The sequence below is a fragment of the Bos javanicus genome, chromosome 11, assembly GCF_032452875.1.
Source record: "Bos javanicus breed banteng chromosome 11, ARS-OSU_banteng_1.0, whole genome shotgun sequence".
In the NCBI taxonomy this organism is placed as follows: domain Eukaryota; kingdom Metazoa; phylum Chordata; class Mammalia; order Artiodactyla; family Bovidae; genus Bos; species Bos javanicus.
In genome coordinates this window covers 31,822,001-31,841,351 of record NC_083878.1, presented here as the reverse complement: position 1 = coordinate 31,841,351, position 19,351 = coordinate 31,822,001, and the positions used below count along the sequence as shown (strand labels likewise).

The following is a 19,351-nucleotide window of genomic DNA, read 5'->3' as shown; positions in this document are numbered from 1 at the left end:
CATAGCCTTGACTAGATGGACCTTTGTTGGCAAAGTAATGTCTCTGCTTTTTAATATGCTATATAGTTTGGTCATAACTTTCCTTCCAAGGAGTAAGCGTCTTTTAATTTCATGGCTGCAGTCACCATCTGCAGTGATTTTGGAGCCCCAAAAATAAAGTCTGACACTGTTTCCACTGTTTCCCCATCTATTTCCCATGAAGTGATGGGACCAGATGCCATGATCTTAGTTTTATGAATGTTGAGCTTTAAGCCAACTTTTTCACTCTCTTCTTTCACTTTCATCAAAAGGCTTTTTAGTTCCTCTTCACTTTTTGCCATAAGGGTGGTGTCATCTGCATATCTGAGGTTATTGATATTTCTCCCGGCAATCTTGGTTCCAGCTTGTGCTTCTTCCAGCCCAGCGTTTCTCATGATGTACTCTGCATAGAAGTTAAATAAGCAGGGTGACAATATACAGCCTTGATGTACTCCTTTTCCTATTTGGAACCAGTCTGTTGTTCCATGTCCAGTGCTAACTGTTGCTTCCTAACCTGCATGTAGGTTTATCATGTCCTTGCTGCTGCTGCTAAGTCGCTTCAGTCATGTCCGACTCTGTGCGACCCCATAGACGGCAGCCCACCAGGCTCCCCTGTCCTCCCCTTTAAATTTCATGCTCAACTATTATTACCACTCTAGCATTTCCCTAAACTATCTTGCCCCATCTTGCTTCACCATACTTATTTATTACAGTAAAGCCTCAGCCCTGTGGAAATCCAGGGTCCCAGGTGGCACTAGTAGCAAAGAACCCACCTGCCAGTGCTGGATGGAGAAGGAAACGGCAACCCACTCCAGTGTTCTTGCCTGGAGAATCCTGTTCTCGCCTGGAGAATCCCGTGGACAGAGGAGCCTGGTGGGCTGCCATGCATAGGGTCACACAGAGTCGGACATGACTGAAGTGACTTAACAGCAGCAGCCAGTGCTGGAGACATAAGAGATGCAGGTTCGATTCCTGGTTTGGGAAGATTCCCCTGGAGGAGGGAATGGCAACGCACTCCAGTATTCTTGCCTAAAGAATCCCATGGACAGAAGAATCCCATGGACTGCTGGGCTACCAGTCCATAGAGTTGCAAAGAGTTGGAAATGACTGAGGTGACTCAGCACGCAGGCATGTGGAAATCCAAATTGTCTTCTACTCTGTCACTATAACCTATCTCTTTAAATTAAAGACTGCTAATCTCAACTAGGGGCTTCCCAGGTGGCTCAGTGGTAAAGAATCTGCCTGCCAAGCAGGAGATGCAGATTTGATCCTTGGGTTGGGAAGATCCCATGGATTAGGAAATGGCAACCCACTTCAGCATTCTTGCCTGGGACATCCCATAGACAGAGGAGCAGGGTGGGCTATAGTCCCATGGGGTCACAAAAGAGTTGGACATGACTTAGCGACTAAACAACAATGGCAAAAATTTGAATTAGGTGCTGCCTAGAAATCATACCACAGAATTTTAGTCCATTTGCTCATCTACAATCCCAGATGTATATTCCACTCTTTCCTGTTTCATTTTAACTCCAGTTCACTCTCAGTTCTATGACCTTGCTTCCTATTTCACAAAGAGAAAAACAGTCCATTGGAAGAAAGCTGTCACAAGTTCCCACCACCATACCCGCCCAGCTACCAGCGTCAGAGCTGCCTTCTGCCCTATTGCAATAGATGCAGTGTCTGTGCTGCTAGGGCCACCTCCTTGGGGCACCGCATCTGATCCTACTTTGTCTGTCCAAGGACACTCCAGCAACCTTGTCCTTCATCATCAGTTGTTTCCTTTTTACTGAACCCTTCTCATTCGCTTACAAATAAGCCTGCTCTGGAGTCTGTTTTCCTGATACCAATTCATCTATTTGCTTTTTTATAGCAACATTTCTCAGGAGTTTCCTCTCCTTAATATATCTGATTCCTCTTTCACCCATTAATTTGTTTTTTTGAACTGACTCCAATCGGGCTTTCTATGTTTCTAGCCCCCCTATATTTTCTCAAGCTCACTAACAAGCTCTACTTTGCTATATCTAGTGATTATTTTTCATCAAGATCGACCCATCTGTATCATTTGATTTAGTTTTCTTTATCTATTAGAGCTTCCCTGATAGCTCAGTTGGTAAAGAATCCGTCTGCAGTGCAGGAGACCCCGGTTCAATTACTGGGTCAGGAATATCCACTGAAGAAGGGATAGGCTACTCACCCCAGTATTCTTGGGCTTCCCTTGTGGCTCAGATGGTAAAGAATCTGCCTACAATGTGGGAGACCAGGGTTAGATCCCTGGGTTGGGAAGATCCCCTGGGGAAGGGAAAGGCTATCCACTCCAGGATTCTGGCGTGGAGATTTCCATGGACTATGGGATCGCAAAGAGTCGGACAGGACTGAGTGACTTTCACTTTCACCTATTAAGGCTTCTTTTTATTGCCTGTCACCAAGTAGGTCCTGAAGGGATTTTGATGGGACTACACTAGAGTCTGGAACCCTCAATCTGTGGGGAACATTATAATAAAAATCAGATTTGTATAGTACTTTCAGTTCAGTTCAATTCAGTCGCTCAGTTGTGTCTGACTCTTTGTGACCCCATGAATCACATTCCACAAATATCGTATATAGCATCTATTTTAACATTTACAATAATCCCAGGAGAAAGGCATTTTTCAGATGACAACTGTTAAGAAGGAAGATGTGACAAAGACAGGATTACATACATTTACGTAGCTTCTCAGAGGCAGAAGCAAGCCTGTGTTGGATAGTGGATATTGGACAGTGGGGGTCGAGCAGAGTTGGGTAGTTCAGCATGCTGAAGAGGAAATCCTGCCAAGGAAAATAAAGAACATCAAAATAAATAAGTAAAGCAAGATGGAAGAGGCTAATTTTCTACTGTTTGTCATTTTTCACCCAAATGATTTTAAAGCATGAGACATGCTACTAGAAAAGTTTAATAGGGAAGAATCCTTGAAGTTGGTTTTAGGAATAAAATAAAAAGCCATTGGGTTCTATCCTCATGAGAATAGAGAAATTCTAATTTCTCTATTGAGAATGAGAAATCATTCTAATGAGAAATGATTAATGAGAAATCAACATGAGTGTTGAGAATGTTAATTTTTGTTGTCTCTCCTTGTAAAAACCTATTGATGATAAAATAAAAAGTGTAAAGATTGTTATGGGCTGAATGTTTGTGCTCCCTCCAGATTCACATTTGAAATCTTAATCCCCACCCCCTGCCATGTGATCTTATTAGAAGACGGACTCTGTGGGAAGTGATAAGGTCATAAGTATGGGAGCCTCCTATGGGGGATTGGTGTCCCCAGAGAGCGTTCTCACCCTTTCCACCATAGGAGGATGCAAAGAGCAAAGATCCAGAAGGGGAACCAGCCATACTGACACTCTGATCTTGGACTTCAACCCTTCACAACTGTAAGAAGTAAATTTCTGTTGTATACAAGTCACCCAGTCCACGGTACTTTGTTAGAACAACCTGGACTGACAAAGACAAGAACATTACAATTTACTGCCCATCTTAGTTCAGACTATGATTTTAAAAATAACATAGAATGAACGGCTTAAATAACAAGAATTTATTTCTCATAGTCAGGAGGCTGGGGATTCTAAGATCAAGGAGATGCTGGCATATTCAGTGTCTCTTGAGAGCCTGCTTTCTAGGTCACAGACAACTGTCTTCTATTTGGCTGGTCCTCATGTGGCCCCTGTGATCTCTTTTATAAGGGCACTAATCACATTGAAGAGGGGTCCACCCTATTGACCTTATTACATCACAAAGCCCAATATCCTAACACTATCGCATTGGGAATTAAGTTTTCACCATATGAATCCTGGGAGAACACAAATATAGCAATGCTCAGTATTTTTCACCCTGAGTCTCTAATATTGAAAGGAAATCTGAAACTCTGTAGAGTTCTTCTCAGAGACTAACCTGAGAAGGTTGCCACCACCAGTCTTTCTAGACTTAATCTTAGGACACAAGCAGATCTATGCAATACATAAGAGACTAAAAAGAAGTTTGCATGTCATCCAACTCTAGCCCCATCCATCTGACTGTCACACACATGTACTCATGTACACACTCATACAGAAGTGATCCACTATTGTATGGAAACAGCTGCAGTTCAAGCTGGTAAAACATTCCACTGAGCACCTTCTACACAGATTAAACCTTTGTTTTCCTATGCTCTGAAGCTGATAAAGAAGAACACTTAGATGAACTAAATAATAAAGAGATCTCATTATTGTCAATTAATTCTGCACATATAAGGATAAAAAGGCCTTCCTCCCATAAAATTGTAATGCTGATTACCTTTCTCTGGTCTCTTTAAATCCAATCACTTAGCTCAATTCATCAGCATTTAAATACAAGGAGGATGGTTTCATAAATCGAGACAACACAATTCAGTGCCTTGACACACTGCATTTGCTATCAATTATGTTAGTCATAATCTCAAGTATTAGAGAAGGATTGGTATATTAACTTAAATACTGCTCAAGGGACTGTGCTGCGTTCACAAATTTGTTATTATATTTTAAGTTTTTATGTTGCTCATTGTACTTCATTAAGCTGAGAAAGAGAATCAGAGGTGTGGATACTGTACATGCTCTCGCCTCTGCATATTGCCCATTATTTTCTTGTAATTAATTTCTATTTATTTATCGGAGTATAGATGGTTTACAATGTTGTGTTAGTTCCAGGTGTACAGCAAAATGACTCAGTTATACATATACATATATCCATTTTTAGATTTTTTTTCCCATGTAGGTCTTACAAAGTATTATGTAGAGTTCCCTATGCTATACAGTAAGTCCTTAATATCTATTTATATATAATAGTATGAATAGGTCAATCCCAATCTCCCAATTTATCCCTCCCCCCATCCCCAGGCCCTGGTAACTGTAAGTTTCCTACATTCATGACTCTACTTTTGTTTTGTAAATGAGTTCATTTGCACCCTTTTTTAAGATTCCACATATAAGCAATATCATATGATTTCTCTTTCTCTGTCTGACTTACTTCACTCAGTATGACAATCTCTAGGTCCATCCATATTGCTGCAAATGACATTATTTTGTTATTTTTTATGACTTTGTAGCATTTCATTGCATACATGTACATCTTCTTTATCCTTTCCTCCATCAGTGGACATTTATGTTGCTTCCATGTCCTGGCTTTTGTAAATAGTGCTGCAATAAACATTGTGATGCATGTATCTTTTTGAATTATGGTTTTCTCTGAATATATACCCAGGAGTCGGATTGCTGGATCATATGGTAGTTCTATTTTTAGTTTTTTAAGGTACCTCCATACTGTTCTTCATAGTGACTATACCAATTTATATTCCCACCAACAATGTAGGAGGGTTTCCTTTTCTCCACATTCTCTCCAGCATTTATTGTTCATAAAATTTTTTGATGGTGGCCATTCTGACCAATGTGAGATGATATCTCACTGAAGCTTTGATTTGCATTTCTCTAGTAATAAGTGATGTTGAGCATCTATTCATGTGCTTTTTGGCCATCTGTATGTCTTCTTTGGAGAAATGTACATTTAGATCTTTGCACATTTTTGATTGGCTTTTAAAAATATATATATATATATATTTAGCTTCATGAGCTATTTGTATATTTTGGAGATTAATCCTTTTTGATTGCCCACTATTTAAAATCCTATTTTACCAATCCTTATATGATCTCTGATCTTGATATATCCTAGGTCTGTTTTGCTTTGTTTTCAGAGACTTATTTAAATAGAGTTATACCATCTATCACATGTAATGGTGTGACTGAGAAAATTCATGAGAGTCTTAAACAAGTTATTTCTCTGAGTCTAAGTCTCTCCATATATAAAATCATAACAACACTCACCTCCATGGATTATTATGAGAACTAGATAGCCATTGAACTTTCTTCTCTCTTTCCCTCACCTGAGGTTACCCTAGAAGTGTCCATGTAAGAATCAAGAATGTGTTTTAGTTATAAATTCATTTTTCCTTATGTTATCTTTCTTTTTTTTACAGAGATCATTTTCATGAAAAATAAAATATCATGAAAAATGACAAATCTTCCACAATTGCATCACTCATAACATATATTTATTCATTCACTCAACAAATATTTATTAAGGATCCATTATGTGCTAGGAATGGTTCTAAATTTTAAAATTAGAGCACTAAATGAAACAAAAATCCTTGCCCTTAGGAATAGCTTTCATTTTTCCTCTCCTTTGCATTTCTCTTCTACATATACAAATGTGATATGTGGATGCAGTAACCGTAGTCATGTTTTTTACTCTGCTTCTTTCATTTATTATTAGATCTTTAAAATATTCCATGTTGCTGAAGTCTGTAATTTTCATGTCAAAACAGTATTGCTTGGAGTTGATACACAATAATTTAATTGCCCAGTCCTCTAATGTTGGAAATTTAGCCCCAGCACCCATCCCCAAGGTGCAATGAGCACCATGTAAATCTACCTGTTTCTACTGAATTGCTTTATATAAATACATCATGGTGGGATTACTGTGTCAAAGTATAAGAACTGTATTATATCATTTAGGTAAAAGTAAGAAATAAAGTCCAACTCATTATTCTCTGGTGGATTCTTTCTACATAGTTTGAAGATAGTATATAACTTAGTACTCGAAAGTGGGAAACATACATGGAGTTCTATAGGAATTCAAACTACATTAGTTAAGATAGGAAGAAACAGGGAGACAGATTTTAGCTATAGAGCTCTTAAAATCAAAAAAGATGAGATTTCCAAAGTGGAAGGTGTGTGGCCCAGTGTGGCAGAAGAACCAGCGGAGACAGAGTGGGTTGAGGTTATGCAAAGGTCACAAGTGAAGACTGGATAAATTTGAACATGATCTAATAAATAGTGGAGAATCATTATTTCAGCAGTAGAATGGCACAAAGAAAGAAGTGTTATATAATCGGTAAAGGAATACTATCTTGCTCTAGGGAAGCTGAGGAACCTGGATACTACATTTCATTTTACTGAGCTTTTACATTTGTTATTAAACCCCAAAGCTTCCTCTCACTGTTCTTCAAGGCATGAGGAATGTAAAAACCCTAAAGCAGGATCAAGCCCAATGGGGAATATTCTAAATGGGATGTGCTCGGTCAGCACAGCATGCCTGACCCTCCAATGAGGAAGACACAGAATCAATAATCCCCAGAGAGGGAGGGACAGTTCTGTATGGTAGAAAAGTTCTTCCAGCTCGTGAACTAGCCAAAAAAAGTTCTTTCCATTCCAGGTAATTAGGCTTCTACTCATTAAGTGAGGCAGCATTAATAATCGGTTAACATTTCAGCCCAAAGGTCAGAGTATAGATAAGGGAATTTTGTTTTTTTGGAGTATCTTTTCCTGGTCTTCAAATCAAAGGTTATTAAAATCGAAAGACTGGGCAATCCCTGAAGAATGGAACCCAGTTCCCTTCAGAGGACTTGGGTATGGTAGTGATTAGATACTGTTCAGGCTGATTGTTTCCAATTATTTGGAGTGGGGGTGGGGGGGTGGGGAAGACTCCACTTAGGCAGAAAATATCCTGAGGACAGGGCTTCACTTTAAATGTGCTTTGCTTCCCTGGTGGCTCAGACAGTAAAGCGTCTGCCTGCAATGTGGGAGACCCGGGTTCGATTCCTGGGTCAGGAAGATCCCCTGGAGAAGGAAATGGCAATCCACTCCAGCACTCTTGCCTGGAAAATCCCATGGACGGAGGAGCCTGATAGGCTACAGTCCATGGGGTCGCAAAGAGTCGGATACGACTGAGCGACTTCATTTTCTTTCACTTTGTCCTAACTGTGGAACAGTGCCTGGATTGGTACCTGCCACATAGTACCTGTTCAACAAGGTTTGACTAACAAATGAATGAACCATATATACTAGGTGCCCATTAAATATTTGTTGATTACCTATTTGTTCAGTTTACAAGTTTTCTGTACCTGAATCTTTTTGACTAAAACTTAGTAAGGGAGAAAACTTTTCCCTCCATTACAGTGAGAGGAGCTTGAGAGAAGAAGAGTAAAGGAAAGGAAAAGAAAGTGTAGATTTCACCATAGGATAATGTGTCAGATGGGCCTGGATTACTCTCAGCTATTGAAAGGTCTCTTATCAGTTGTAAGACCATTTCCCAAAGCTATAAACTACCATAGGGAGATGTGAAGATGTCACTGTTTTGTTCAATGTTCCATTATCAAAGGCTAGTGCAGTAACCAGCGCATACAACACATTCATGCATATTTGATGAGTAAATGATTGAAAGAAGGGAATATGGTTCTTCCTCCAGGGATTTCATAGTGAGGGTAGGAGACAGAACCCCACAGGAGAATTACAGAAACTTAGAAAACTTCCACAGCCTAGGACTCCATTAGTGGTCAACTCTCATGAATGCTCAATCAGTCATGAATCCATCTACAGAGCCATTTTCCATACTTCAGTCTCCAAAAGGATACCTTGAGAAACTATGGGGTTAATTTCTAACTTTCTATTTCTATGCAGGTATAGGCAGAGTGGGAGAGATTTGAAAACAAAAAAACAAATAGAAGATCATATATGACTCTCTAGTTGGAGAAATAATACATATAACCATAAAATAATGAGAGACTAAGAATATAAATGCAAAAATTCCCCTATTGAAACCTTTTCTTCTTAGATAATTGCCTTGAAAAACATGACCAGGGCTTGGGAATAAGCATCAAATTGGTGGGACATAAAGCTAGTTATAGCCTTAGAAGCTCTCGTTTTGCAAAATTATCTTGCAAGTATAGCATATCCTAGGTACCCAAACCAGATGGCATAAGATTTGCTACCTTAAATATGCAGCCCACATGTCCACTGAATTGTGTAAGGGGCTAACTGGGAACATTAGATAACAACCCAAGCAACATAAACAACCCTGAAGTCATAGAAAACCAAAAGAAAATATATAGCTTTCTAAAGATTTTAAATGTTTAAAGCCCCTTAAGAAATACAGCATATGCAAAATAAATATAAGAAATGTTGAATTGGCATTGGATTAACATACTATAATGCAGCAGTAGCAAATGAATCCCTTGGTATCTGAATAATTAAGAGCCAGGATAGGATTTATAATCTAGGGCAACTAATACACAGAGCTGTAAATGCTGGTCTAGCATTAAGAATTCAGCACAACTGTATTGATGTCTTACTGTGGAGGTCTATGTATTTTTCTGCTCTATTTTAGGATAGGAGAGTACATGGATAGGTGAATCTGAGATCTATATTTATAATTCCACTTCTATTTGATATCACAGTTTGCATTAGAACAATATCAGACATTTAAAAAGGTTATCTGCATTTCTCATTCTTAGCATTTAACACTTTTAAAAGCAGCTTGTAAGATATCACTCCAGGTTCGTCATATCTTCTCTTACCAGTTAGTTACTGAATTCATTCATTCATTCCACAAACATCTGTTGAGTGCCTACTAAGTGTAAAATGCTGTGCTAGGCTTTGGATCTGTGAAATGACTGAGAGATACTCCATCCCGGTGGAAGTTTATGGTCTTTGGAAAGTCATTTAGTTATGAGTAGTGATGAGGAAAAATGTTAGCTTGTTTAGATAATGGCACATCCTTTGGTGTGGATACAGCATGAAGGACGTGTAGCAAATTAAACTGGAAAAATAATTACTCATTTTCCTGTTAATAGAAGATCAATGGAGAAATAAGTGATTTTGCACTGAGGTGTGTGAGAAATGACCAGGTTACAGTTTTAAATGATAACCTTGAAAACCGTAGAGAGGACAGCTTGGAAAAGGAAGGGACTGAAGACAGAAAATTAGGGAAAATTCTGAAATTTTCCAAGGATACTGAGTGTTTAAGGCTGCAAAAGTGGCAACAGAGAAAAATATTTGAGAGGCATTGTTGAGGCAGAATCGATAGTTGTATCAAATTACTGTGGAATTAGTAAATTAGATTAGGGATTATGACTAAAGATATGAATTGATAATATTATAAATAAAAACATAAAGTGTGTGTGTGGGAAGCCAGGGCTGAACTTAGAGAATGCCCTAAGAGTTAAGAGACCAAGAAAAGAAAAAAGAGCCACTGAAGAACCATGATTGATACTGTGCTTTAGTACAAGTAAACAGTGAAAGCAAGTACAGGAGATTAAGTTCAAGAATTGCTTATTATTTAAAACTGGAAGAGATCTTCCAAAGCATCTAGTCTAATTCTGTAGCTTTGAAGATTAGAAAGACAACCTGCCCAATGTATTTGCCTATTTAGTGGCACAGCTGAGACTTAAATTCAATGTTTTGACTCCACAGCCAGTTTTCTTTCCATTGTATTTACATCTTTCTGATTACTTATGTGTTAATATCAGCTTTCTATCAGATCTTTCTCTTGTGCCATATTTATATCTCCTGGAGGTCAGCTTCTAATTTAATACCAGCTTTTCTTAACATATTCTAGACAGCCTTGAACTGGGATTTGGGAAATCTTACTTCAAGATTCCCTTGTGGCTCAGCTGGTAAAGAATCCACCTGCAATGCGGGAGACCTGGGTTCGATCCCTAGGTTGGGAAGATCCCCTGGAGAAGGGAAAGGCTACCCACTCCAGTATTCTGGCCTAGAGAATTCCATGGACTGTATAGTCCATGGGGTCGCAAAGAGTCAGACACGACTGAAAGACTTTCACTTCACTTCACTTCGAGATATGTCACACTGGACATTTTCCTGAATATCTCTGCAGCTTTGTTCTGTAGCTGTTAAATTAATGATTGGTCTAAATGACTTTTTACTGTCAATTTTTATCTCTGGGATCGTAGCTATCCAGTGGTATACTGATTAGCAACCCATTACAAGATGTGTTCCAACCTATGTGAAGACAGATCACTGAGTAATGGTCCACTGGAAAATGAAAAGCAACTCCAGGCCTCTTACAGCTCTGGAGGACTATTAATGTGGACCTTAGAAATACTGATCAACTACAGCTGGGGAGTGGACTTCCCTTGTGGCTCAGCTGGTAAAGAATCCACCTGCAATGTGGGAGACCTGGGTTCAATCCCTGGGTTGGGAAGATCCCCTGGAGAAGGGAAAGGCTACCCACTCCAGTATTCTGGCCTGGAGAATTCCATGGACTGTATAGTCCATGGAGTCTCCGACTGAGCGACTTTCACTTTCACAGCTGGGGAGCAGTCTGTATAGCTTTTGCTGCGGTAGTCATTTCTTTTCACATGATCCTGACATTAGACGTAAGTTACTCGGCCATGGCTGCTATTTTCCTATTTTTATGACTTTTGGGGAAAAAACTGACTAAGTTAGACTTTCTGCATGTTCTCAAAAATCTGTGATAAAGCTCAGAGCTGCAACACTGCACCAATTTCTTAATCATAACATGTTATTTAAAAAGAGCTTACATTTTGCAGAGATATCACACAATGCTGATCTTCCTTGAAAGAGAAAGAATCTGATCCACCTATATCTGACTGACTGATTTGTCAAAGAATGCATAAAGTTTCCTTTGCCTACCTTCTCAATCCACCTAGGTCATCTCTAAGTGTCCCTTCCAGTTGATGACATACCAGAGAAAAGCAGAGTTTTAAAAAATCCCTAGAACAGCTGTTGTAGTAAAGAAGACTTTTAATGATGTTTTGACATTTTCTGGAATGAATGCTTTGGTAATACAAATTGAGAAAGTGCTCAGGAAAGGATATGGCTAGTTTTAGCTCTCTGTATGTGAACTGCCAGTAACCTTTTTCCACTAATATAATTACACATAATATAAAGAAAATAATACATTTAATACATTTAAAAATATAACACATTTTTTCCTGTATGGTATTCTCCAACTTTTGAGGTCCTAAGCTGAATATATAAACCTGTGCCTAGGGAGTATCTGTTCCATTAAAAATGGTTGCAATGGACTAAATAAATGAACACTGACATTTTAAAATATATGTATAGAATTGGATTACAGAGTGAAAAGGAGATTCCACCCCCACCCCTGGAGATTTTTTAAAGTAGAATAAGTACTCATCTTTCTAGAATTATTTAGTCATCTTCTCACCTGAAGGCTGGCGGAACTGTTTGACCTTCAACAATTTATTATGACCTTTGAAGTTTATGATTGCTTATTATTCCACTGTTATTTATGTAAAGTAGGTTTCAAATGTCCCTTAAAAACACATTCCTTAGATGTAAATGTTTGTGTTTGAGGCCTTGGAGTAGACAGGGACATACAGAGTCTTCTGCAGTATGAAAGAGTCAGGGCAATGCTGCTGAAGCATTGAGGGCACAGTGGTGCCATTAGGGAGAACCAATGCCCTAGCAGTTCGCTCTTATGCCCAATTTGATAAATGGTAATGAGCATCTGCTAGTCTCCAGTGTATGGGAACCTATGTGTAGTGATTACAGCCAGGAAGAACTTAGTGTTTGTTGCGGGGAAGAGCTTCCATACGTACATCATGAGTACTCAGCCATGTATGTGCACATATACACACACACCTTAAACCCTAGATAATAATAACTCAATCAGTTCAGGGTCCAGTTGTTTATAGCTAAGTCTAGTAGAGATGTCTGTTGATGTAGTGGCTTCCTATCTGAGAACGCCTTATCCTTTCCTGTCAGACAGTGCTGCTCCAGCCAATTCTAGATGCAGCCCTTGGCAGACAGTGCCTACTGCAAGATGATGTTCTCTGGCTCCATCTCCTGCTGCCCAGGTGCTGTGTTCCCTGCTTGGCTGCCAGAGTACCCCGAGGTGTGTTTAACTCTCTGCACTGTTGACCACAGTGGTTCCCTGGCATCCAAATCTCTCCTCTCTGGCTGCAACACGTGAGGGAAAGCCATGACTTAATAATCGCCAGTTTCCATCATGGCAGACAGTGCTTGACATGAGCCAGTTGCCTTGAGAGCAAGGTGATTATCTTGGCTGGAATTTAATAGCTACAGGTGTTAACACCTGCTGCACAGTTAATGCCTGTCTCCATGACTGCTGTTTACTCTCTTCTTGAAACAGGTCATTTAGTGCTTGAGTCAATGGAAACAAGGTCTTTGGCCTTAATTTGCCTTCAATAATAGGCTAACAAAAACAAGCCCAACAGAATGAACACATGACCCCTTTGGCTTGCCCTTTCAGAGAAGAGGTGTACATGAAAATTTGAGACTAACCTTAAAAAAGTTCGTATTTCAAAAACTGGAACAGTTTAAATTGTCAAAGGTGAAGCATGACTAGCCCTTTAAAATCTGGTATTCTGTAATAGAATAGCCGTGGCCTTTCATTTCTCATTGTGGCTGCTGCCATTGTTTGGTTTTACTTGTGATTAAATTGATACGAAAGTTTCTAATAAGTATTTTGGCATGGAATGCCATGGATCTTCACAAATAGTGGTTGAATGAATGAAACTAGTTTTTGCTCACCAGATTGAACATTACTGCAAGACCGAACTCTTCTTGGTCTGCATATTTTAGAGCCTAGCTCAGGGGTCCCATCTTCTGAGAAGGCTTCCCCTTTAATATTGCTTATGGTATATTTCCATAGTACTTTCTTATTTCCTTTATTACTACTTAACCTGTGGTCCATAGACCATCAGCATCCACATTAGCTGGGATGAGTACAAATGCAGGCTCTTGGCACCATCTCCAACCTATTGGACCAGAATCTATATTTTTAAAAAACCCAGAAATGTATATCTGCATTACCTTTTCAGAAACAATGATATAACATGTTTCCATTTCACGGTGCAATTAATTGTGTATATGTCTGGCTTCTCCAGGGAATGAAAACTCCTTGAAATCAGGTCTTTGTTCATTTGGAATTAGCAGTCTGGTTTGCTGGAGGGCAGAAGCTGGCTTATTCCATTCTCTTTTCACAATATGAATATAGCACAGAACAGTACCAAAGACCCTTGGTCCATGCCTTTTGACTAGCTATACTTTCAGTTAGATGCAACTGCTTTAGAAACTGTGTTTCTTCTAGGCTTCTAGCATTCAGTAAATAATTGTCTCAATGCATGAAATTTGTCCCACCAACTTGAAAGAATGAATACCTCTCCCAAGCAAATCTAATTTAACCAGGTATGTGTAACTCATCAACAGATGTAGTGCCTTATGTTGCTATTACATTTAGAGTCATTATGGCAGAACCTGGAAACTCCTAGTCCTGTACAAACTGATGTTTGAAGCTCTTTGGTGGCATGCTTTCTTATTACTTTGGAAAGGACTTTTCTTTGCTACCCTTCCAGGCCCTATCTTTACTCTGTTGACAAATGGAAATGTTAGGGTAGAAAAAGCATTACCAACGTTTGCTTGTTACCAGTAACATATTACAGTTTTAATGATTTCTATCTGCTTAGTTTAAAGCATGTGCTAGCACTCGACACTGGATTGAGTGCAAAAAATGGTCTTCTCTGTTTTAACACAAGCAATCTGATTGTGTCTATAGTTTGGACCAGTGGAAGAACAGGGGTGGAAGTGAAAGTCAGTGTATGTGTATACCTACGGAAAGAGAGTCAAAGAAGCTGGAGCAAGCTGGAGGGAGAAATCAAGCATGATAATAAGAGCATGCAAGTAAACAGGTAGATAAGAAATGCACCAGCCTTTGTGGAAACATTGGTGTGAATCCTGGCTGTTATGTGCTAGCTGCAGATACCAGGGCATTTCAAAAAAAAAAAAAAAAATCCCCTGTATTAAAAACAATTTTACCTAACATATGGAAACCTCAAGTTTGCCATCCATAAAATGGATATCTTAATTCTATTCATAGTCACCACGTACTTATGTAGACTGTCCTCTGTGTAGGGAACCTGCTTACAGGTGACTGTGGCCCTATACTTGTCAGGATACACAGCACAAGTCTTTCTCTGCTTGGAGGAAAAGGTAGTTTTTCCTCATGAACACAAAAGTAACATGTAGGCTAGCTCATATGGTGGCCTTACTCATACGATTTCTTACAAGTGTTAAAAAAAAGATGGTATATAAAATTATGAAAGAATTCTTGGCATTCACTAAATATTTTGCCAGTTTTCCAGTCCTTGTTTTGCCTTTCTTTGATTAAAAATTCTATTCTCCAGATCTGACTGTCTCACCCAAGAACAAACACTGCCTACTGTTCGTGAGCTCACATCCTTCCAGCTCTGCCCCCAGGGTGTTCATCTCTCCCCTTAGTTTCAGTGCAAAAAAAATCTCTGGAAGGGCATCTGACAGACCTGTCCAGAGTCACTGGTCTAGAATGGTGACACTTTCCTCACTGTAACCATGTGAGGAGCAGGGAGGGGTACAGAATCCAAAGGAGAGCATTTTGTTGTTCCCCCCCCAGAAAGATGAGTGGTATGAGGAGGAGAGAAAAATCAATCTTTCACCACAATTCTTATACATTTTGAGAACTTGTAGTATGCTGAGACTTTGATAACGCTGATGAAATACAGAGACCTAAGAGGTAAAATTTGTTGGAAAATATAGAATACACATGATTTCAGAACCACTATATCCAGATGAGTCAGCCAATACAAAATAAGAATTCTAGCATTGCTCTTGATGGAAATCATTTCTCCTGTCTGGGTCATTTTCTTACCTGAAACATGAGGAGACTCAGAAGGGGCCATTGTTGACTGGTCAAGAAGGACAAGTAAGCATCATCTAAGACAGAGACGAGACTTCCATTCTCCACTCCTCTGACACTCATGTTGACTTCTTCTGGTGCATGTTTATTTTTTTTTTTTCCCTCCAATGTTTTACTGTTTTCTTGAATTCATATTGTGTTAAATGAAAAATGCTGACTTACATTGTTGCAAGTACATGTCAGAAAACAGAAGTTACCTGGAAAACATTTGAGGTAACTGCTAATTGCATTCATTTGCTAATTAGCACTTTCTTTGTCACTGACTACAATGCCAAGATTGGATTTCCCACTGGGAAATAGAAATAAAGCAAAAATTAAGAAAGTAGAATGTTAGTTGCTAGGAGGATGTCAAGAACAAAGATAAATGAAAAGTGTGGATATCATGCTAATATTTGAAGGAGGGGAGACCGGCGAGGAAACAAGCATACCTATGTCCAAAATCGCAGCAGTTGTAGCTTTTTCATTAAACAGTGCTGGTTCTATTTGACTGCAGAGCCACGTGAAACTGACGGTGCCTTAGGAGTCAATTTATATCTGAAAAAAGGTGGTGTAGTGAGCAGAGGAATGGGCTAAGCAAGGACTGAGATTACTCTGGAGGTTCTAATCATAAGGACAGAAGAAAAGCAAGTTTTGTAACCAATGGACTAAATATGGTTGGGCTAAAATGGAACATTTATCAGACACAATAAGGTATTGCCCAGAGCTCTACTTGATTGGCTTTGGAATTTAATGTCACAAGCGGACACAGTTCCTTGAAATACACTACAATAATCACACCGGTTAGAGGTCGGTAAATCCAGATGGGGTATACATGCTCTCTATCTTCCCATTGCCATGGAATCAGTAAGGAGAGATGAAATATACAATGTATCTGGCTTTTTGCTTTTGTAGGAAGGAGTGACACCTACAACAGATGTATAGAGATCCCACTCCTGTTATCTAACGCGTTGCGGGTTTTGCTTGTTTAGTGTTTCAGTCATCTAATTTCTTTTACTTCATTTATTCTCTTCTTGAGTTATCACTACAGAACAAGCCACAGAGTTTGCTGATTTCCTTCATTTTTTGTCATGATTGCTAAGCAGACCATCCAGTGGTTTGGTGCACTGGGGACACAGAGTTGGGATGAGGGGTGACCTGCACTCTTGTGGTCTCACATTCCAGAGAGTCAAAGAATCACTATGAGACTGTGCAGTGTGCCCTGTAAGAATGTATTAGAGCAAATATATTTGAAGCTTATTGGAAAAGAAAGAGAGAGGGGGGCAGGGAAGGGAGAAAGGAGGAAGGAACCAATCAGCCTATTGAGGTAAATTGTAGCATCAGGACTGAAGAATAAGAACCTGATAATGGGAATTAAGGCCACAAGGGTGGAACGCCAGTGGGATCTAAGATGAACATGCCTCTCCAGAGCAGACATACCTGCACTGACATGGCATGATGCACAACTTAGAAATCTCAGATACTAGAATTCTAGTGTCTTAGAAATCTCAGACACTAGAATTAGTCTGCTTTTATTCAGGAACTGGCCTCGTGCATGAGGCTTATTATGGGAAAGGCTATTCTGAAGCTGCCAAATTGACCTTTTGTAGTCTTAGCTGTGTCACTAGAAACAGATGGGCTTCCCGAGTGGTGTTGGTGGTAAAGAATCTGCCTGCCAATGCAGGAGATGTAAGAGACACAGGTTTGATCCTTGGGGCGGGAAGATCCCCCAGAGAAGGTCATGGAAACCCACTCCAGTATTCTTGCCTGGAGAATCCCACAGACAGAGGAGCCTGGAGGGCTACAGTACATGAGGTCACAGAGAGTCAGACATGACTGAAGCGACTTAGCACCGAGAAACAGAAAGACCATATGGAGCGCGGTCCCTGTGCTGGCCTGACCATTTATCACCCCTTCCTCATGTGGGTACCCTTGGCAATAGGCCTTCTTTTTTCAAAAAATATTTTTATTTGCACCAGGCCTTAGCTGTGACATACAGCATCTTCTGTCTTCAGTGCAGCATGCGGGATCTAGTTCACTGTCTAGTTGTAGCATATGGGATCTACCAATGACCCAGGTCTCCTGTATTGGGAATGTGGAATTTTAGCCACTGGACTACAAGGAAAGTCAGCAATAGGCCTTCTTGTCCTATCAAAGCAGAATACACATAGTGCTGAACAATGGAAAACATATCATTTCTATTCACGGAACCAGTTATATAGTATTGAAAGGTAAATAAGGCCAATAAGTAAACATAGACTTGAAATTATATTTTTAAGCTTTACATTCATAGGCAATTTCTATTTCTCTTTCCAACCCTATTTACTTACTTCCTTGCACAAATCCCTAACTTTAGCCAAACTGGCATATCTAGTTTTGTATTTTCCAACCTCATACTTGGTGCATGTCATACTACTCAGGTTCATTTCTCCACTTCCTCCACCCACAATGTTCATTCTGATGGTCTTTCTGCAGCTGCTGCTGCTTATTCTCTAAGTCATGTCTGACTCTTTGCTACCCCATGGACTGTAGCCTGCCAGGCTCCTCTGTGCATGGGATTTCCCAGACAAGAATACTGCAGTGGGTTGCCATTTCCTTCTCCAGGGGATCTTTCTGACTCAGGGATCAAATCTGTGTCTTCTGCTTGGCAGGCGGATTCTTTCCTACTGAGCTGTTCTATAATGTGGAGAAAAAATGGTTGTGAAAGTTTAGATTCACTCTTGATAGTGAAATTCTGTAGTTGAAAATCCAAAAGGGGTGACATTATTAAATTTTGTTATCCCCTGGTAGTTTAATTTTGTGTGTGTGTGTGTGGGGGGGGGTGTTCTTTATTGAGTTTTGAACATTCCCTGGTAGAAAGAATTTGTTAACTGGACACTCACCAAGGCTTCAAAATATGTAACTTTGTTGTTGTCGTCAATAACAGGAACAAATGACTCATGAAAGTTAATCACAGGCATTAAGGAGAATTAAAATATGTATCTGCAATCAGGGGTTCAGATTCAAGGTGAAGCAAGCAAGAGGTCTTCCTGATAATAACAGGAGTCTCCTTTTTCTATGTGCTAGGAAAACATATTTCTCTGGCATTCTGAGATGATTGACAATTTTCAATAGTATCCTGAAATAATCCAGATGTACATCTCCTGGGGAACTGTTTGATCAAATGGTTCCATCATGAGATTATTTCTCAGGAAGATCACCAGATATTACCTCCCACAGGTACCGGCAGGCCTAATTCAAATTTGTATCAGGAAAAGCAGCCAAACCACTTGGTAAATTTGAAGGACAAAGAGGAGACTTCCCTGCAGGCAAAAACATTTCTCCAAGTCCATCAAAGCTTTTACAATAGAATTAGAATTTTTGAGTACTACAGAGTCCCACAAGATACACATTAAATATCCCCAGAAATACTAATGCCACAGACCACCATTAGTGAAAATTTCAGAGAAATCTTTGTGTTTCTCACCCGCTATGTTTTTCTCTTTCTTTGACAGCTTTATTATTGCGGTATACCTTACATACAATAATCTTCACATATTAAAATGTGCAATTTGGTAAGTTTTTTTTTTTTTAAAGAAACAACTACAATCAAGATAGTGAACAGCTCTGTTGTTCCCTGAAGTTTTGAATATATCTGAAGTTCCTGGGTCCTATCCCTCCCTGTCATCTTTCTGCTAGGTATCTTTTGCTCTGCTTTCTTTAGTGATAGATTTAGTTTGCATTGCATATAGAGCTTTATATAATTGGAATGGAATCATAAATTATGTAATATTTCAT

General features: G+C 39.4%; 1 long non-coding RNA gene across 1 annotated transcript in view; it reads right to left on the bottom strand.

The window, feature by feature from the left end:
• Positions 1–2,656: 2,656 nt before the first annotated feature.
• LOC133256520 (uncharacterized) overlaps positions 2,657–19,351 on the bottom strand; it is a 222,288-nt gene continuing 205,593 nt past the window's right edge. The window contains exon 3 of the long non-coding RNA XR_009739237.1: positions 2,657–2,823. This is a non-coding gene — a long non-coding RNA (uncharacterized LOC133256520). The remainder of the gene's footprint in view (positions 2,824–19,351) is intronic.